We start from the raw sequence: 22,222 nt of genomic DNA, 5'->3' as shown, positions 1-22,222 counted from the left end.
ACATGACTCCACAGAGGCAGGAAACAATGCACATCTCTTCAGCCTTTCACGAACTTCTTGGTCAATGTGATGAGTTTCTTAAGAAATAAAACATCCCATCATCAACCACGAAGAGGTATTTTAGACCAGATGTAAGACACAATCAGAATTTACTGACTTCTCTCTGCAACTGGAGTTGTCTGGTAGGGAAGGGGTTTCCTTACAGAGCAGTTCCACCTAAGCTTAACTGAAGTCTGTATAGTCTTAAAACATTCAAGTTGTCCTCTTCAGGCCTAGAAAACAAATTCCAGCTGACAGCCTGCAGTTGAAGTATAAGCTTTCAAGGGCAGAGGGAATTCCTTTATCTCTATGAAGTAATCACCATGTGCCCTGAAGCATCAGGTAATTCTACTAGGCTACTCAATATTTATTAAGGTCCAGTGAATTAATTATATGAAATTCCGCTGCTTTCTTTCTGAGGAATTTATTGAAAAATTTCCCCAAAGTTTCTTAAAATCTACCTAGCTCAATGGATAATGGTAATTGCAATCAACTCCTCCCAGTTTTACCTATCAAAAAGTCATAAAGTCCAGTTCTTCAAAGCCAGCTAGACATTACCTCAGGTTTTCATTATTGGGAAGAAAATAGAAAGTATAGGAACTCTTGAAACAAATGAGAAGTGCATTTTATGCTTTCAGGTGCTCTGGGACAAACAGATGAGTTCGACATCAGGGTCTCTACCCTTTCAAGTAGCCACAAAGTATAACTTAAGTGGCAATATTATTTACAGTGAATAAATACCACCCTCTAAGTATTTGGGGGATAAAAACAGAGGCCTAAGAAAGGTGAATTCTCATAGTGCAGAGAAAGTGCAAGGGATCTTAGGCCTCTGACATATTCATCCAAGTCACCAATTCAATCAATCTTAATGCAGCACTTTGTTATCACTGCTTCCCACAAAATAATTCTTCTTCCACTTCCATACCACTCTGCTGAGCAACACTTGGAAAACAGCTGTGCCAACACTGTGGGCTCAAAAGGAGATGTCCCACAGGGTGACCACTGCCTGTGAGAACCCACCTCCTGTGGCACCTTGATCCCCTGCCTCAGTGCATGCCAGAGGACAGGTTGCATCCCTCAGAAGTGCAGATCTACCCATCCTTGGTGGGTAGATCTTCTGCTCCAAACTAAACCAACACAAAGGAGAATGTGGGGGGTCCTTGTGAGGCATTGCTTGGGAACAGGGACAGCCTGAGCTGTCCTCTGTGTGAGCTAACCCCAGGACAGGCCCTTCGGATCAGCTCGATGTGCGTGCGCTGGCAAAGCATCATGGATGCTTAGGCAACTGTTATCAGATCTCTGTTTATAAATACAAGATTTTGAATTTGGCTTGAGTGCTTAAGCTTACTAGCAGGCAGGCTTCCCCCCCAACAAAAGCACAATAACAACCAGAACGAACAATCACTGTTTCACCTCTCCCACATTAGCTATTAATAATGTTAATTTACTTCCTTTGAGAGATACCATATGGTCCCCTTCCTGATCCCTCTAGAGGCATAAGAAAAAACTAAGGAAATTAGAGAGACTCCATAACACTGATGGCCACATCCAATGTCTTATCAGACTTCCTGTTGTTGGGAGTATTGTTTTCCTTTAAAGATTAATATTTACAATGGTTACTTAGTTATCTTAGTTCATTTGGTGACCATTAAAGATTCCAGCCATGAATGCGATGAATGAACCTCCTTTTATTTGTCCTTGATGACTTATTTGTCTTGTGCCTCTTCTGGCTGAAAATCAAGGAAAATAATTATTGGGTTGGGCTTTTACTGCAATTTCATATGAGGGTTCAAAGTGCATGTTTCTGTTTGTTTTAGAGTGGGAGCCCTTACCTGCTGTTTCTGCTGATGTATGCATATTTAAGAATATATGTTTTCTGATTAGAAGCAAAGTTAAAATAGGTATTTTCACCTACTTTTCTTAAGTTGCATGCCTGGTTTTAGTACTCCTTGGGGAAAAAAAGAGGATGTTTCACATTTCATCCACAATTGGAAGTACAGCAGCCATAGAGGATCACCAAGGGGAGGTCTTTGATGGGACAGAAAAGGCAGCATGTGGCTGTGCACAGGCTAAAGGAACAATAACCCAGTTCAGAGTCTGTCCTTAGTTTTACCCTGTGTATCAGCTGAAGTTCAAGGGATTTCTCATCAAGGGCTAAAGAAACGGTAATTTTTCTCCTGTATTTTAAAATAAAAGCCCAAAGGCAAAGCAGGAAGCAGTCGCTCAGTGTGACACAGATGGGGATCTCAATCCAGCTGCCTGCTTCCAGAGCTGCAGAGGCATTTCTAGGCATGAGAGATTTTGAAGCCACCTTGAGTTGTCTTTGTTCCTGCTAAAGAGTACAAAAATGCCCTTGTACTCACAGGGGTACTAGACCCAGCCCAGTGGAGAACGCCACCAGAGGAAAACTTGGCCCATACTATGAATTGTTTGGTTCTAACTTTGTGCCATGTGCAGCATTACTGCAGGGATGAACACAGATGCATGAGCATGCCCAGTTTTTCCCATCAGCTTGGACTAGAGGCACACCTTGCCTTCCCTGGAAGTGGGAGCTCCTACCAGCTCATCCTCAGCTGCCCTTAAAATGAATTCATTTCCATCTTTGTGGGTAGAGCCCCTGCAAGTACACTTCTGGTGGTAATCCCCATGCTGGCCACCTCTCCACACATCCTTCCTACCCCAGCCCATCAGTGTTTTCTTGAGTAAAGTCCTCTGGAACACAAAGGCCAGGATTCAGCCAGGTCTGTTTATGATGTGATAATAATTTTGCAGCATGAACCTCACAAGCAAGGTGGTTCTCAGGCACAGTTGGCTCCTAGAGAAAGGATAATTTATAATCATGACACTTCCAAGGTCTCTCTCTTTTTCTCCTCCTCCCCCCTCCCAGTCCTTGCTCTCATCCCAACTGGTGAATATGGGACAGACCATCCCAGCATTTGCAGGGGGAGGCTGCTTTTCAGGTTTCCCTGCAGAATTCTGTCTCATCCTGAGACAGCATATTTGATGCACTTTTAAATTGAACTCATTTGCAAAATGACAGATGTTTCTGATACGATAAGGAACGTGGCACAGCGGCCAGCGGCGCTGCAGAGCTGCTTGTGCTCCTCACCTGAATCACAAATGAGATAATGCTTTCTTATCTGTTAAAAAACACAGCAACTGCACATATAAATAACACGTCACCAAGTGCCAGCTGTTTGTGCCAATGACATTTTTCTTAAAAGAATAGCTCCCCCCATCATCTGTTTTCCCTCTTGCAGAAAATCTGGAGCTCTTTTGCAAGTGTAGCAGAAAATATGTTTTTTTCTTTTTTAAGCTGCAGTTACTTTAAAATAATTCCATATGAGCAAAAACCAGCTTTTATGACTCAGGCTTGGGCACTTTTTTTTTGTTTGGGGGGGGGGGGGTTGGTGGTGTTTTGGTTTGGTTTTTTTTGTTTTTGTTTTTGGTTTTTTGTTTGTTTGTTTGTTTGTTTTTGGTACTTCCTTGTCCTTTTTCTGCATCTCTCTCTGAACAGAAGAAAGTAAGTATTTTTGCTGCTTTCTCTCTCTTGGAAAATCATTCTTGCAGACCTTGCTGGCTTTCCATGATTTCAGAGCTTCTGTTCTGAATGATATGGAAGAAAGTTACTTAGTTTAAATTTTTTTTTCTGATTTTGAAAATATGAAAGAGAACAGTAAATCACTTTTCTTAAAGTTTATACATGGTTTTTTGTTACCTTGAAATTAGATTGAAGGTAAAATCACCTCTAGAATCCCAGACACAGAAGAAAGCAGGCCTGCTCACTCAGTAACCTTTACTATTAATTCTTGCAGACAATAGAACTTAAAAATCCTACCAGGTAAAGTTGTTCTGGTAATTGATCTGCTCGATGTTTTATTAGGATAAAAATGAGAAACATTTTTCAGCATTTTGCCAGCTCAGGCAGGGATGTATTTCTGTTACAAATGACCTTCTGGGAGAACTTGACTGCGGGGACATGATTCATTGGCAGCCTGCTGGTGACAGCCTTGTTTCTATTGTTCTAAAACTCTGGTTTCACATTTCTCCTGTTAGATAAGCTGCAAACATTAACTACACAGTGAGCTACAAATAAAGTGTGATGTAAGAATTAAGCCCATTATCTGATTGGCAGTGCAGGGCCACTCTTCCAGGTTAAGAGTTTGAGCAGAGGTTTTGTTTTTTGGGGTTTCTTTTTTTGTTTTTTTGGTTTTTTTTGGGGTTTTTTTGTTGTTTTTTAAGCAAAACTTTGGCTTCTTACATTAAGGATTTGAGCAGAGGTTTTGTTTTTTTGATTTTTTTTTTTTTAAGCAAAATTTTGGCTTCTTACATTACTGAAAGCATTGTCCTCCCAAAAGATAAAATATTCCTTTGGAAGCTGCAGTGTGTATATATAGTGTGAGCTATAAATAGTCTGGAGCTAGTTCTGCATGGTACCAGTGTGCAGAGATATTAAGAACAGATTCTGATTTTTATGGCTACACTGGGGCTGCTGAGTAGAACCAGCCCCAGTAATGGTGGCTCTGTAATGGTGGCTTTTAAATTTCATTCAGTATGTTTAGATTCACACCAAGATAAGAATCTTGCTGGGGCTTTATATATGTTTTAAGGAATAAAGGAGTTTGGTGGCCTCAGTTTAATCTTCATTTGAGTTTACATATTATATATCAATTCCTGGTATTCTTATTTAGGACTAATACCAAGGCAAATGAATTCACTCTTAAATGAGGAATGTCTTGATTATCATGCTTGCTGAAAAATAGGTCTATATACTCCCACAGCTCAGCTGCTGTGAGTGGATGTGCATAAGGACTGAGAAATGGTTGCTATTCAGCTCCTTCAGATGTTAGGATGACTTTCAGCAATTGAATGATTTATGATAATGTTGATATTCATGCAGGCTATTTGACTGCCAGGATAAAGACCAACAATGCCTGATCAGTTTCTTTTTCTTCAGGCATATGATGGTTACAGGCTGACATTGGAAAATTCTCTGGCTGAAGCAGTATCTTCCCTGCTGCAACGGGGTGGAGGCTGTGGGCAAGGGGACAAGACGAAAAGTACCTGTTTATAATGGATTATCGACCATGTGTTATCTCTTCTGCTGTAAAATCTTAACAGGACAAAGCATAATAATGTTATTAAGGGCATATGAGACAGGGTCAATGCCAGGGTATTAACCTTACTTAGCAAATTTGTGATAAATATAATAGATTTCATGTTTCCACAAGGACTTTTACAGCAGCTTCTGATCATGCATTAAAACTTGCTGCCCTCTGTTGCGTCCTTTCTTAGATTTGGACAGCAAGGAGAAGGGCTGCTTGTGCTGTTTGCTTGTGCCTTTTAACATCTGTGCAATTTTGAAGCATCATTCTAGGTTCCTAAATCTTTTTTTCAGTTTGTCAGGTGCACCTGAAAGAATGCATTAGGCCACCTACACAGAGATGCCTGGTGGAGGAGGCTGCCAGGCCTCGGGGGTGCATGATGGGCCCCCATGGAGCACTTTGGGGTTCAGTCCAGTTTGCTGTGCAGTGGATTGCAGGATTCAGTGGAGCAGCTTTCATTCATACTAGTGAATTCCTGGTGACTTGTGGAGTGTTTGTTGAGGTCTGTGGTGATCTTATGCATCATAACTGAAGTTGTGTAGTTTCCTTCCAAGGATGATCCCTAAGACTTAATGCATCAGACTTCCTGGTCAACTTTACCAGCCAGTTTATTTAACTGACTTCTCAATCACTTCACTCCTGCTTGCACTTATCCTCCTATAGGCTGTTCTGGCCACTCTCAGAGGCTGTAGAAAGGGGGCAGGAGAGACAAGAACAAACTCTTTCATGTATTCCTTTCAGCTCATGACTCACCGCACAGGGACCCTGGAAATGGGCCATGCTGAAGTGCACTGCAGGCAGGGCCCATTGCACACCCTGGGAAACACCTCAGAGCTGCCTTCAAGTGCTCTGGTGCATGCCAGAAAGAACAAAGGACCTGCAAGGACCTCAAAATCACTCCATCCCTCTAAAACTGCTGTGCCTCCTTCTGTCCTTGCTATGTGCAGCTGGGACAGCTGGGAACAGAGAACTGTCTTTCAACAGATACACTGACGTTCCCAGGCCAGTGACATGTGAATATGAAAATTTGTAAAGCCCAAGGACTAAAAGCACACCAGTGCAGCTCACTCAAATCCCACTGCTGTGACCTCCTTTGACACCCAAGGAAAGTCCCCACTGCTCTTCCCAAGTGGTGACTGAGCCCACCCAATAACCTCTGCCACCCTCGAGTTCAGCTCTGGCTGTGCCTGTCCCTGTCTGCAGAGATGTATTTCTTGATACAACAGGAGCTGGCCAAATATAATCCCAGCCTTCCTTCTCAATTCTGCACCCTCATGTGGTAAATGTCTTTACTTGTGTCATTCCACTGACCTTTTATATTGGTCGTTCTTGCTAGCAATAGCTCTAGAGCTCAAACTTACAGGTGAGCACCTTTTACTCCTTAGTCTTAGCTCTGGTGCTGACTGTGGAAATATCTCCCCCTGTCTTCAGCTGGTTCCAGGTAGAGAAGGGAGTTTCTGACAGGCATAGCTCTGTTATTTATCTAGGCTGGTCTGAGTATTTTCCCAAAGAATTTGTGAAATACTCTCTGAATGATCAAGGCACAAGCATGTGACTCCAGGTCACTGGAGAGCAAGCTATTTAAAAAGCACTGAAAAAAGCAAATCTGAAAGACTATCTGGCACTAGAAAGCACTTAATTTAGAGGAGTGTCCATGTCATGAGTGAATGTCTTGTCATAAGGCAATATTGCAGCATTCCTCAGGGCTAGCGCAGATCCCACTTTTGTGTGTGACACATGGATAGTGCCACACTGAATGTAAATGTGTTCACATACAGTTCAAATACCCTTGGCCTGCAGTATTTTTTCTTTTCTTCCTCCCATTTGTTTGACCTCTGCATCACTGGGCTGTCTGGTTGATTCATATAGTCTTGTGCACTATCAGTTTCAGCTTCCCTGATCTTGTTTTGGCATCTGTGCCTTTCAGCATCTTCGAAGAAAGCCATTGTAATTCCATGAGCCTCCACGTTTGTAGAATCATTGTCATTTCTCAGATGCAGATAAAATGTTTCTATCTTTGGGACTGAAGATTTGGTGTCTCAGATGAAATTGTTTTATCATATAATAGAGTTAAGCTTCTTACTTTGAGAATTGTTGGAGTAAGGCTTACTGCTCTCATGGCAATACATACTTGCACTTATTTTCCATGTCTCTGTTTCCTGCTGGGTTGGTTTAGGGAATAATAATCTAATGAAGGGCAAGAAGAAACAAACTGTGGTGAATTATTGCCTTTGCCCTCTTTTTATTTCGAAGAATTCCTCTCCTTTCAAGGGCTATGTGGATTTTTCAGAGTCACAATAAGACCTTGTCTAGATCCTTTTCTTTGACAGGCACAGGATCACACAGGAAGCCCTATGAACTTTCTGACACTTGTTCTCACTCAGAATTACAGATTTTTAGTGAATTCCCTTGCTGCTTTGTAGGATTATTTCACCAAATGTTTTTTTCCTCTCTACAGTTTATATGGTTAATGGGCACACATTCAGAACTGATAAATGATTAAAATGAGCAAACATGACTATTTTTCCTGTAGTAAATTGAGCAGAGTTGGTCCCTTAGCATCATTTTGTATACAGTCCTTGGCACTGGGACCCTTACCAAGCTGTGCCAGCTCAACTCTCCTCATTCAGCTCCCTGGCAAGGCTGTCAGAGTGGCCAGCAGTGCTCACCTTACTCTTCATGCCTTGCTCTGCAGCTGTTATGTGATTTGCAAGCAAAGTTTCTTTTTCTTCAAAAGCACTTTCATCTTTTGAAAACCTTCCCAAGAAACCACCCCTTCCCTAAATTATTCATGTTTAGGATAGGCCTTCTGGTGCCCTGAGGTCTAAAATACATATATTGATGATACCTGCTGGCGTCTTGTCTGTGTTGGCAGTAGTAGGAGAGACCTGTGGACCTTTAGTGACATGAAACACTGTGGTTATATGTGTCTTTCAAAGCCAGGATGGAGATGCATCCTTGACCCTTTGGCATCCACTTTTTCTGAAAAAATATTTTCCAGTATCATATTTCAATGGATCAATAAAGTATATGGCCTTTCTACTAAAAAGTCCCCAAACCTGAAAGTATCTTTGACAAGATTAAACCCATGACCTTCCAACATTTCTATGTGCTGTTTGGTTTCTTTGGACCAGCAAAAATAGCCCAAATATTAATATTAGCTGAATAACCTTGTAATCACAAAGAGGAGAACTTTTCCCAGAGGGGAGAGTCTCTCTCTTAAAAGGGCCCTTTGTATTTTCTTGGATGTTTTACAAATGCTGCACCTGTACATGAGAGCTTCATCCAGATATCAAATATGCACTTCAAAGTGTGTTTCCATACACCCCTGAAACGAGAGCCCCTGTGCATTTGATAAATCAAATGGGAGTCTGATCTGATTATACAAATATCATGTAGCTACAATGGCTGTGCTCTAATTAGTTTTTCAGCCATGAACCTTTGATAGTGGCTCTTTTCTTCAAAAGAAGGTTTTATCTCCTATACTGGTCAAAATATTTTTAGTTGTCAACCTGTTTACTAAATTCTGTCTAGTCCATGCATATTATCAATCCTTTTCTAATGTGCATTAACAAGATGAATAAGATAATTCTAATTTTGGAATCTTTTTTACATTTAACAGTACAGTTTTTCCTTTATGTAGAACATTATTCATGAAGACACATTTTTCTAAGCAAGAGGTTGGATTAGTTTTTGCAGAGCTCAGATTAGTCCAGTGCTCTGTTCTTGCTGGCAAAATTTTTAATTCCCTCCTAGCTGAAACAAACCCAAATACATAAATTTAAAAAGAAGGAAAAAGCAAAATCCAACCACAACCAGACAATTGCCCACAAACCTTGAAAGTTCTGTCCATCTGAATCCCCCAGCTGGAACTGGAGGTGTCACAGGCAGAGATATTTCAGGTATGCTCAACTCAGTAGCAATAACCACACCAGCTTCTCAAGTCCACCACTTTGACATCTCCAGCAATTTTCTATTCCATAATGGCACAAGAGAAGGCAGAAGGCAAACCTGACCTCTGTGCACTCTTGTAAGCACAGAGTGGCAACAAAACCCAGGATGAAAATGAAAACCATTTGCCATTCAATAAGGATCTGCAACCCTTTTGCAAGTGCAGTAAAGTGACAAACAAGTGATGATCTCATGCACATCATTACAGGAATTTCTCCATGCTGATGATGTGCTCTGATGCTCACCAAGTTTCATTCTAACAAAGTATGATGTTGTTTTCACCTGCTGGCCTGCACTGTCAGGCCATGGGGTTTGCCCTCGTACTTGGGGGAGAGAGAAGCCCTGATGTTGGCTTCAGTGGTTGCCTTTCATGCTGAAACATTTTCAGCTTAATCTCTTCTACTGGCAGCATCCAAAGTCAGATGCTTAACCCTCATATGGAGACTGAATAATTACAAAAAGGGATTGTATCCAACTGCCTCATGTACTCACATGTGCCTTAGTGGTAAAAAGTCACAAATGTCTTTCTTCTCTCTCCCTCCTTGACTGATCTTGAATAACTTTATCCCTCTCAAGTGCAGGGCTGGTGTTGTGTCCTTTCATAGACTTTAATAACTGGTTTCCCTTAGTTAATACTTAGTATTACCTGGTTTCCCTTTGACTCAAGATTTATATTTTCTTTTCCCAAGGCAGGTATGAAGGCTGGCTGCGCCCAGGTGCTGCTGCTACTGCTAAGCTTCCACTTTACATTCCCCAGATTCCAGCCTGGTGTGTCTAGGCAGATATCTCTTGGCTGTTTAAATTGAAAAACAGTAACACTGAAATACACTGAGGTTAAAGAGAAAGTCAAACAGCTGCTTCAGGATTAGAGTCAGAGAGTACCAGCTGAGAGAGATTTTGTGGGCAGGAAAGCTAAAGAAACTGGTCTTTAGTGCAGGAGTAGAACCACCTCTACAGAGATATGTAGGCTGAATAAGGATATGATGTGAAAATAGAAGAAAAAGGTAGTTGAAAAATGGCCAATTGTTTTAATTCCAGGGAAATTCCAAAGCAGGACTTGCTGTAGCACATCCAAACTGCAAATGTTCTGACAGTTTTAGCATTTTCAGTCGTGTTTTCAAGATGTCTTCAAACCACTGTTGATTTTCCCCCTCCCACCACCCTTTTATCAGCAAGCAAAGATGACAAAGCAGAGTGAGAAATTAGAATATTACAATGTTCACTACCCCCACAGTCTCAGTGACCATAAAGAGAAAGACAACCTGACGTGCAGAAAACCAGCTGTGAGAGTTCAGCTGCCTGCATGCGTGTGTGCAGCACCGAGGGTGCAGAGCGTGGGGGATGAAATCGTGTCACTGCATAAGGAGTGGTTTGGGCACTGTAATTGTTATATCTGAATGATCGTGACATGCAAGCAGGGAAAACAATGATATTTTCAGACTCTGCAGAGAAGCAAAATCCTTGCTTCTTCCAAGCACGGCTGAACTTTGCAACCAAGAACTTAATGCCATACCAGGTCAGTTGGGATATAATTGTCTCTAACCAGAACAGTCAAAAGTTGGAGTTTGCTATCAAGTGGCTGAATGACACCCAAAAATTCTTTCCAGACTTACAAACAAGCAAAGAGACAAGTTTGAACCTGAACTCCTGGCTAATCACGCCCCTCAGGAGCATAAACAAAAATGGCACCAGCTAGAAAATTATTCTTGAGGTGTCACTTTTGACTGATGCAGATGAGAAGTTTCCAAATTTGGGGTCGCGACCCCGAGGAGTGCTGATGGAAGGGAGGTCATGAGCCCGGAAATGAGGGTGGGAGCTGACAGGCTTGGGAACTGCTGATGTAGGCAGATGAATGGTCACGTCAAAGGGGTCCCCTTGGAATACCCTTTTTCCCCTCTCCTGCCTCAGAAACAGAAACTAGTGAAGTTTAAAGCTGACGAGACTGGCTGCTTATAGCACGCTGCTGTGTTTTTACAAGCACCTCTGGAAATGAGCCCAAGAAGATTAAGGAGATGGGAGCAAGGAAAGCTCTTGAGGGAAGGATGTGGGACAAGGAGAAGGGGACAAGAGAAAGGTCTCTGGGAAACAGGATCTGCCAAGCAAAAATAAGATTTATCCGTTTCAATGGGAAGAGAACAGAGGCTTTTTAAGGTTGTAGTGGAGTTTTAAAGTCTAACTTGGAAGGTCAAATTCTTCTCCCTTGAGAAGTCTGAGGGATGTTCTTGTGCTCCTTCCCTGCCAGAAGCCCCTGGTGCTGAACTGGATACCTTGGTGTGGAAGTTAACACAAGGTGGGATTAATGTGTGGCCAGAGTATGGTCTGTACAGCTAATATAATGTATATATATATAATGTATACAGCTATATACACAGAATAAGATAATTACCTCTAAGCTAGTCTTCAAATGGCCTTTTTTACTGTCCTTGTGTTTCAAAATCTACCAAAGCTAGGCCCTGCTTTATGTGTGTTGAGAGTAAGATACTGTTATTGGGAACTGGGTGGTTTACTTTATAATGCTCATATAATGGAAGAAAATGGAAAAGACCAGAAAATTAATGTAGCTTACATTACTAATTTTATATCCTGTCATTATTAAGAAAAGCATTTTAAGTTTTAGTAATGTCATCTTTTGTAATACCAAACTGGCTTCAATACAAGAGGAGCATCAGTACCATGAGATGGATACCTTGAACAATCCCAGGGCATGGAGGAGACAAGCAATTTTTGGCAATTAGGAGGGAGTATAGCAACAGCACAGGTTCAAGTCAGGGGTGGGAAATGGGCCTGGAGGGGATAAGCCAACAGAGGCCATCACTGAAAAGCAAACATTAGGTGTGTGTGGTGCAATACCGAGCTGTGGCTACGTGCTGGGTACAACGCAGAGCTAAAGTCAACACAACTGTGTGCTATTTATTTAATAGTGCTATGTTGAGAGGTGTTCACTGACAGGAACCCTGCAGCTACAGGGTTTCCTGGGTGCTGTCTTTTAGGCTCAAAGATGGCAGGGACAAGTCCTGCTCAGGGCTGAACAAGGTTCTGTGTGCCACAGGGCAAGGCAGAGCCAAGTTGCCTGTCTATCCCAGTTGCTACTACAGAGACTGAAATAAATGCTGGAGAGAGGAAAAGGTAAGTGAGACCCTGAGAACAAGGAGAGGTAGGATTTCTTGAGCTTTAAACCCACTGGCAGGGCAGACCTAGGGACTTCTGCACAGGGAAACTCTCTGCCTCTGCTTGTTTCTAGCAAGTTAAAGGCTTTGTAGACCATTTCATGATTAAATGAATTCATGTCAAGCATGTACAACTTCAAATAGCAGCTAATTGGTCAAGCAAGTGATGCTTAATCTTATGTTCTCTGTTGAGGGCCTTGTGAGCTTTTTTTCTTGAAGGCATGTAATTTAGCAGGATGGCCCAGACTCAATTGGTAGGTGAGATTCAGTTAAGGCTTTAACATGCATATCTCCTAAGTGCCAACCATAGAGATTGTTCACAGACGTGCTTCAGGTGTGGCCAGATTAGTGTGGAAGCAGTCCATGGATCCAGTTCTGATGAACCATCATGGACCAGTCTCCACAAGTTTCTTTTCAGGATTTAAACCAAACCTTTGGTTTGTTTGAGAAATTCAAAGTTTTATTTTCATAATTACCTTTCGTTTTGGAGCTGCCCTCAGGGCTATCTGGAATCTACTGAAACATGCTGAACTCTAAATCAAAGGTTTCTGTATTTCATGTCAAATGCTCAGAAATCAAGTATGAGGTTTCTGCTCTAACCATGTGGAAGTTCATCTATTTTCCAAAGCATGCTGTGTTTTCTTTTAAGAAACTGATGAGTTCTGTTTAATGCTGATGTCAGAATATATAATTTCAGGCTGGCTGGTTTTTTCACATCTAAGTATGTGACTTCAGTTTCCAAAACATTTTTCTCCAAATATCTTTTTCCAGTCTGGAAAATAACCCATGGGAAAATAATACAAATCTCATAATGATGCTTGAAATTGTCATGGTTTTCACATGTGACTGGTGACCATGTAAAGTGAAGAAAGGATCTAATGTTACAGGATCTTTATGGTCAGTTTGTGTTGTGATTTAAGTGTTTGGTGCCTTTAGTGCAGTAATAATCTAGTCCTGTGGCTGATCCAGTCCTGATCCATCTCTTCAGGTACACCTAATCTCCAGTGTGTTTCAGTCAGTGGGGTTTTTTGAGGTTTTTTCCCTTGATACTACTTGAAAACATTTTAAGGTATATGGTATCCTCCTTGCAAGGAAATTTTTCAGGGGACTGTCAGGAATTTTTGATTCTCACATGCAGTCTGACAATTCCCATTCTTAATTCTTCTGGTTACTGCTGGTCATGGAGCTCATCTCTGTGCTGGCACCCTTAAAATAAACTGTTATTGGATTCATAAGTTAATTGTTGATACATAATGTAAGGGCTCATCCCTGTCCTCCTACTGGAGTTCCTAAATACCAAAGGGAATTCTTCCTGAATAAAAAAAAAAAAACCAACAAAAAACCTAATGGGTTTCAGCCTATTAGAAATCGAAGCCTTCAGAATAAATCCTTTACCCAAAATATAACTCTCCCAAATGAAATCCAGGCATGATAAAAATGTTAGATTAAAAAAAAAAAAAAAAAACCCAAAAAAAACAACAAACAAACAAACAAAACAGAAAACAAACAACCCATAAAACAAATAAACAAATCATGGGCTTTTCTTGCTGGAGGCTGTTACAGGGCAAAGCTCTAGAAATAGATCTATTCACTTAATGAAGGCCTTTGGATTATAAGTTTTCTATTTGTAGTCAGGACACTCTCTTTGTATTTCTATATTAACAGGGTTTCTCCTAAGGAGCTGTGACCTTTAATCTCATTATGTATGGATCTGTGTATGTGAATTTGTTACCAAGATACTATTTGAAGCAAACATCCTAAGGCCTTCCAAGTTGGCAAGCTGATGCTGATTTCTGAGTCATCCCAGCCTAAAATATTATTTTGTATTTTTGCAACATTTTGGACTGTAGAGGAAACATCAGCCATCTTACCTGACTGATGCTATCAGGTGCTTTCCATTATTTTCCTAATGTATGTCCTAGAGACAGCCAGACACACACATCAGCCTGGATACAAATGGCACTGCAATTGAAGGGGATTCAGTTTATCAGAAAGGTGGATCAGCTCAGTTAACTATAGCAACTTATCTATAGCAGGATAAGGGCTTGACAGGTTCTTTCAAGCTTAATGGAATTTGCATCGCCTAATGTGTTGCTTTCCTCACCTTTCTTCTCCTTTCTCCTACCCTGGATAGTGCCATCTCTTCTTGGTTTATACACACACTGCTAGTGCCATCTCTTCTTGGCTCATACAAACACACACTGCTACTGACAGCTTTTTCTGCTGTGCTGGTTCAGTGGTGGGGCTGGGCATGGTTGTGGCAGATCTGGGCATGGGCAGCACAGAGACCATTTGTGAAATGGGCTGGGGGGCTCCAGCCTGTGCCACAGGCTGTGTCTGGGCTCCTGTTAGTCCCTTGCTTCTAATTCATATAGTAGTGACTACTAATTAACAACCTGTTAGCTTGTTCTGAGAGTTATTCTGGAATGTGGCCTTTAGTAATGGGGGATTGATAAATGGCAGGGGATTCACTTCCAGTCCTGCACTCATTCCAGGAATCCTGTAACAGTGCACAATATCTCTTGGTGCTGCATAATATCTATTTCTGAATTCTAGCTGCAGCTGAGGCTTTCTTTTTTTGTCCTGCTGGAGTTGCTGAGATTGTTTCATTTGTCAGGGGAATATGTTCAAAGAAGAAATACTAAAATATGTTGAATAAAAATATATTTAAAGTATTTCTACCCTATCTGAAATATGATTTCTCAAGATCTTGCAGAGTGTCTGTAGCTTAGCCAGCTGCAATATTAATGGCACTTCATGAAAAAGTGCCAGAGCCCTATAACTTCCATATAATTAATGAATTGTAGATACCGCTCTCAGCACAAATAATTAGCAGGATTTATACTGCATTCTCTTCATGAAGAATGAGTCACTTCTCCCACACTCAAAGCATGCAGAAATTCTCAGGGAAAATGCAGCTGAGTACATTTAATTATTATAATTTCATTTAGCTATTTTTTGAGTTTGGTGACAATGTCATCATAAATGAAATCTAGGACATTTCATACCTTCATGTTAGGAAGCTATCCTTGTAAAGGAAGGACATGGCAGTTATAAATTAGTATAAGAAATGAAAATTATTTCCATGGACATTAATTTTTTGTAGAGTAAAAGTTTATTGAGTAGTACCTCACTTTCATTTTCCAGCAGTCCAAAAGTGAAACTCTTAAACACGTTTACAAGCAGAGGAGTTGACCTTCAGGAACTCACATGATTTCCAGCAACACCCCATATATAGAATTGAGATAATGAAAGCAATGAAAAAAATAACTTGTCATTACAAGTCTTCTGAAGCTGGCAGGTGTTATCTCTGTGTAGCCATGCTCCCATATGTATGGCATAAGGCTCTCTTCCCTTGTGTTCCAAGAATTTATATCACTTAATAGTTCAGAGAAGTCACAGTCTTGAACTTTATGTGTGGTAGATAATGCTGTGAGGACTTTGGAAACTCACAACTCACTGTATCTAGTTGAACAAAATGTACAACCCCTCGTGTAGCTAACTTTTAATAGCAAAGTAAATAAGTAAACCTGGGGTAAATAACAGTGTAACACAGGTAACAAATTTACCAGGATCAAAAACGTAGACCCTAGGAAAGGAAGGGTCTGAATGTGCTGAGATCCTTGTTCAGCTGCATTGAAATAGGTCAATTCCTCCAGCCTAAGGTGTTCCTGCTGCCTCATCTTAACTTGTCCTTGGTGTCTCTGAGACAGGTTCTGTGTCCTGAGCTGTGTGTGTCCCTTCTCTCTGGGTACCTATGAAAGCACTATGGAGGAGTTTGTGCAGCTCAGTTAGATTTATCTCTTTTGCTGTCTTCCTAGTATGGTTAAAGGGGAGTTAAGAAACTATGAATAGAATCATTATTTCAAATATGGTCCAAAAGTTTGTATTTTCACAACCATGTCTTCAGAGAAGAGAACTGAGCTAAGCCAGAGTAAAAGCAATTGTGGGATTTTTGGAAGGGAGTAGATGGCACAGGGAAAGCAATGTGTTGCAAGTGGGTAGATCCAGCCTGTGGGTACCATATGTTTTGAAATCCTTGTGGTCTGGATAGTGACCAGCTAGATTTTTCAGCCTGAGGCTTCCCCACCCCACTGAGGAAGATTTTGGAGCCCAAAAGTGCCTGAGCACCCTGAAGTCCCTCTGGCACTTATAAATACAATTAAAGCACCTTTGCAGAAGAGTGTTTGCAAAGAGAACTGGAGATCACTGCTGTCTACACCCTGCTTTTCTGCAGGCTGCTGTCTTGATGCATTTCTGTATCATGAAATTTCACCAAAATCCATGTTTGAAGTGCAGATTTTCTCCAGGCAAACTGTGGGCTGATGAGCCTGGCCTGTGCAAAAGTGTCAGCATTGACAGCTGGATGCAAAATGGGATCTGAAGTACAGGGGTCTGGAAGGCAGAAACTTTGTGTTATGTGGCCTTTCTGTTCTTATATTTAGGATATTATTATGGTTGAGTACTTTCTTTCATAATACACTCCTGTGATGACTCCCAAATATACTCCTTCAGAGATATTCTGCAGCCAGTTATCCAGATAATGAAGGAGGGCAGGGAGAGGGAGGGGGAAGAATGCCCACAGCTAAGGTGAAACATGTGCCAGTGAGACAGTAACTAGTCAGTGTGTCCATCTTTTATTAGGCAGAAAGTGCATCTCCTTAGGGCCACAGATGACCTGGGGCTCCTGGAAGCTGTAAGCAGGTGAGAGTCTCTGTCCTGGCTGTGACACAGCCAAAGCTGTTGGGAAAAGACAGAATGGGCAATCCCTGACTCAGGTAATTCTTCTATGGATAATCAAACACTGTGTCTGACATGATTTGACTGTTCTCCTTGTTAAAGTTTCCATTGCCAGTCTAACATGATGAAATTCCTGCCACTTATGTTGATATTTTTCCTTATTCTAATTAGTAACTGGACTTGGAGCACACATTAAGATCAGATGAGCTATATAATGTAACTATATAATTTTAGCTTTTCTACATAAAATACAGGAAATGGAAAGATTGTACAAAACTGCAGAGTGCATGGCAATACAGCTCAGTCAACTTTTGAAGATTACTTGACTTAGTGAAAAAGGCTTATCTTCCTCTGGGTAGAGACATTCTTCTGCTGTGACATAATCTCACATTTTATCTTGTATCTCCTTTATTGTTTCAGAGGAAATATAGAGAGAAGGAAAAAATACCCACTGGTGACCCCTACACCTCCAGACTCATTATTGCCTCATGTCTTTTGTGACAGTAACTTTCTAATGAGTGTTGCTGGAAGAGTTTCACAGTCCTTGTTAAAATGATTTGTTGGCTTTAGGACTTCCATTTGCAAGATGGAGTCCCTTACCATTGAGAAGCTGCAGACCCTTCAAGTGTCATTTAGCACTACCTTCAGGATCAGCCCCTTGCTCCTTCATCCAGCACTGTTGATGCCAGTGGAAGTTTTACCCTGGATTTCAAACCTCATGAGGCCTGAGGATTGTGGTCCTTTCATCCTTTGGGCAGTTAAGATGCTTATGACCTTCCATAGGTCTGCAGACACTGTGATGGAGGGTGGACTTGGTGCCACACATGGTGGGAGCTTTGCCCTGAAGTGCTGACAGTCTCAAGTTTAGATGTGGAGCAATGAGTGGGAGTAACAAGAAAAAGAGGGGAATAGGCACAGTGAAGGTCACGGCAGTGAGCCCAAGGGTGCTCTGATCTGGCAGGTGAACATCCTGATGGCTGCACTGATTAAATAGTGACTCACCAGCTGCAGGCTGGAAGGAAGAAGCGAGACCTTAGAAGGCTGTGGGGAGACCTGGAGAACAAACATTAGGAGGACAGTTCATACCCAGAGGACTAGAATAGCTTGTCCACTACTTTAATTGTTGTAGGCATTTAAAACACACTGGGTAAATCACTAGCAAGAATGCCCAAAAGAACAATGTTGCATCAGTTATGTTCCTGAACATTTGACTGGATTGATTTTTATTTATACTAGACAAAACAGGGTTATTAGTGATGTTTCATCTTTAGTCTGAATGTCTTTAATTTGGACATCCATTTAATTTGGAAGTTTTCCGTGTGATGCCAGTGATACTGTTGGACTGTAGTCATGACTTGTAACCAAACATCTTTCTCGCTCCATGTTGCTGACCACAGCTTTGGTTATGAAATGTGGAAGAATGTTAAAATCCAGTGTATTATTCTCTGTGGATTTTGTTTCTTTTTATTTTAACATTTTGATTGGACAATGAAAAGTGTCAATGATGCCAATTGCAAGTCTTTGGTACAAGTTTGGTCAGTACTTTGGTCTTTAGGTACAAGTTTGCCTTTCAGTCATTGCGTGGGAGTGATTATTTGCTTTTAAAAACTGACAGCTGTGGATTTTTAGTACCTTTTTCTTTTTAATTTCTGGGAAAATGGCTTTACATAAAAGGCTGCTGTATGAAAAGGTAAAACCATGGCCAGGTTGGGATGACGACATCTTTTTCATGTGTTGATAACTTTTCCAGAGAGCAGCAGCAACAAGCTGAACAAAGGTTGGAGGCAGCACGCTTCTTCTGTTTCCCCTGAATTCCTTTCATCAGTCCAGTGACTACATGAGTCCTGATGACACATTTCTGGGTCACATGTGCCAGAAAGATGGACTATATGGAGATACATGGCATGGAAACTATTCTAGCTCGAGACCAGTTACGTACACAGGTTTCAGACGTGCTGTAAATGTGTATAATCTTCACATGGACTTTATTAATAGCACAAGACTGAGACACGGAGAGCCAGTTACATTGCTCCACATATAAGTAAAGCAACAGAAATACAGTCTTTCGTGTTCCTTATTGTATTAAAACTGCAAATGGCTTATTAGAATCATAGAATAGCTTGGATTGGAAGGGACCTTAAAGATCCTCCAGTTCCATGCCTCTGCCATGGTCAGAGACAGCTCCCACTATCCCAGGTTGCTCCAAACCCCATCCAACCTGGCCTTGAACACTTCCAGGAATGGAGTATCGACACCTTCTCTGGGTAACCAGTACCAGGCCCTCACCACACTCAGAGTAAAGAATGTATTCCTAATAACTAATCTAAATCTCTCCTCCTTCAGTTTATTACCCTGTAAAGTAGCTTAGACTAGCACAGACCCATTAGGAAATGCAGAGCAGCACAAGTCAGAGCACAGGTTAGCCAAGCCCAGGTGGGGGGCTGCAGGAGAGGAGCAAAGGCACAAGGGTGCATCATCCCCAGCTGGAGCAAGAATAGGAAGCCCAGATGAGTATTAAAAGGGCCAGACCCATACATGACCAAACTGCATGCTTGTTTTGTTTTGGTCCAGTGAAAACTTTGCAATGGAAGAGTTAGATAGTTTTCTTCCTTGGCTCTGCCATCAAAGTGGTGCTGCTGCCATTCCCAGCCAACTTTCTCACATTCAGTGGTATCTGGATTTCTCTCAGAAGGATATTGTTCTGGTTAGGAGATCAGAGGGAAAAATGCAGGAACTGTAGGTTCTCTTTATTTGGATTTTTGCAGGTTCGTAAGTCACTTCCACTGCAATTCTTTCAGCTAGTGGTAGTAGCAAGCTGTTGCCCTGGTACATGGATTAAATAGAGTTGGAGATAAAAACTAGAGTGGTTGAAATTGCATATGCAGTCCTCTGGGTTCTCACTAACAGAAAAAACTGAGAAATGTGTCTAGAGAAACTTGATCCAAGTATACATGTCCTTCAGACACTGAATAAAACTGCCTGGATGGAAAGAGCTTTCATTAATGACTCTCCTGTGTTAATCACAACCAATTAATTTAATATTCAGCAACATGGAGAAGTATGGAAAGGTTAACCCAGTTTGGCACCTTTGATGAGTATGAACTGAACTCCAAATTCCAAAATAATCATAGCCTGGGCTATGCTTTAAATTCCTACTTATAAGTAGAAAAAGGGACACTCTGATGTACTTCAGAGGTGTGGTGAGTCCAGATGAAAACACAGACATCAGGTGCTGACTATTGAGTAACTTAGGGACTTAGGGTACCTGAAAAATGAGAGCTATTTTACAATACAGGAGGGTGGACTTTTTTCTGCTAATGAAATTATTACACAAATTATGTAATAATTCACACATTTTCATTTGAAAAACAAGTATAAATTCTTCAAAGGTGGCAGCAAGGGGCTTCAAACCATCCTAAGAAGAAGAGTGGTCTCCCATTGAACACCTTTTATATGAATGGGAATTTATATGAATTTCCCTTTTATATGAATGGGAAACCCAGATAATGTGTTCCTAAATGCCAGCAAGGAAAAGAATACCAGCAAACTGGTAGAGCTGACAACTAGGAATCTGGATCAGGATTTCTCTCCCCAGCTCTGTACCTAATATGCATTTTGACCCTGGTAACTTTCTGATTTTCAAGCCTCAGTTTAACCATGTATTTAAACAGATAAACCAAAATGTATCCTCTGAGGATACTGTAAAAGTTAGAGGGTTTGGAGGGGAGAGATGCTGAGCGTAGTATTACGTGAGCTGTATTTTTACAGGTTCACTCTCAGAAGAAAATATGTATAATATGTAAAATTCAAAACATTCCTCCATGTCCTTAGGTTGAAATTATGGACATAATTGAGAAAAACTGTATTTAAGTGCTAAGCAGGATATAGCAATAGGACTGTTGCGTTTCCATTTGCACTGCAAGCAAAGAATTCATCATAAATGTGCTAGGCATGCATGGTTTTCTATCACATTTATGAGGATGATTTACCTCCTGTAATCAAAGTCAGCCATATTAGTGGCTAAGAATATTTACTAAGCTATAGGGAAGAAATCAGTTTTAAATTCTACTGATTTATTTTCATCTGTGTCTCAATTAAACACTCTACATTAAATTCCTGAAATTTCTATGCTGCTACTTGTAATGAGTCAGAAATGTCAGGGTATCCTTGAAGTGGAGCGCTCTTCTCCAAGGCATGCTGCATAGCTTAATTAGCACATTTATTTCTTTCCCTGTGCCTTCTCTAAGTGCTTTCGTTATGTCAGATGCTTCCAGTTATTAGAAATCAGAGCCAGAAGTCAACTGATGAGCTACTGATCACTCAAGCTAAATGTAATTTAATGCAACAGTTATCTAAGCAGCTTGCAAAGCCCCTCTGGGGACTGGATGTGCTGGGATGCTCAGGATGTACATCCCTACAGACTCTGTGCAGTGCAGCACAGACACGTGTGCATCAAAGGACCTGATCCTTTAATGGTCCAAAGTCATCACTATGGCACTCTCTTTTATTCTGCTGTAGCAAGAAATCAAGCAAACAAGCTTTAAAACTGTCAAAAATTGGATATTTGTTTTGTTGGCATGTAATTGGGTTTTTTTCTCAATAGGTAGTGAGGGACCTTCCCAATACCTTCAAGTAGCTCTGTTGTCTGGAAGCCCCAGCTGGGCAGTGAGGGAAACACTCCTCATTTTAAGTCCTGGAGCCAGATCATGTCTCAGAATCTCTGGCTGAATGTTTTTCATCCAAGGTAACTGACGAAGCAGAACAAGTTCTGATTCTGGCTAATGATATGTCATTAACATACAGGTTCTCTGAAGTGTTTGCCTATGAATTGTGAGACTTTGACCCTGAGATATCAGAAATCATTCCAATTAGACTAAACACGTATAATTCACATAGTTCAGTATATGGTGAGGTCTCTTACCAACCCTTTTCTGATCATAGCCATTATGTGAATGACAGCATGTGCATGTCATACTGGGATTTTCCACTTGGCCTCTGTTCAGTACCAATCTGATAGTGGGATGAAAAGTGGACTTGAGGAATGCAGTTCAAAGGACTTGCACTCTTGAACCTGTGCACCAAGCCTGGCTATGTGGATTGAAGTAATGACTTGTGATGATATCATAAACTGGAGACAGCCCATGCAGGGCCATGAAACAGAAGATATGCAGCCCACAGGTGGGACAGTGAGGAGGAGGAGCCAGGCAAGGGCCACTTAGG

The 22,222-nt window shown here is 41.2% G+C and overlaps 1 long non-coding RNA gene across 1 annotated transcript; it reads left to right on the top strand.

Annotated features, from left to right (window-relative positions):
* Window positions 1-16,282: 16,282 nt before the first annotated feature.
* Window positions 16,283-19,065, top strand: LOC128813809 (uncharacterized). The gene is made up of 2 exons (XR_008439188.1): window positions 16,283-16,966; window positions 18,753-19,065. It is a non-coding gene; the product is annotated as an uncharacterized LOC128813809 (long non-coding RNA).
* The last annotated feature ends 3,157 nt before the right edge of the window (window positions 19,066-22,222 follow it).

Source organism: Vidua macroura, chromosome 13 (assembly GCF_024509145.1).
Source record: "Vidua macroura isolate BioBank_ID:100142 chromosome 13, ASM2450914v1, whole genome shotgun sequence".
NCBI classification, from domain to species: Eukaryota; Metazoa; Chordata; class Aves; order Passeriformes; family Viduidae; genus Vidua; species Vidua macroura.
Note: the sequence above shows the minus strand (reverse complement) of the source record. Positions and strands in the feature narration are given on the sequence as shown.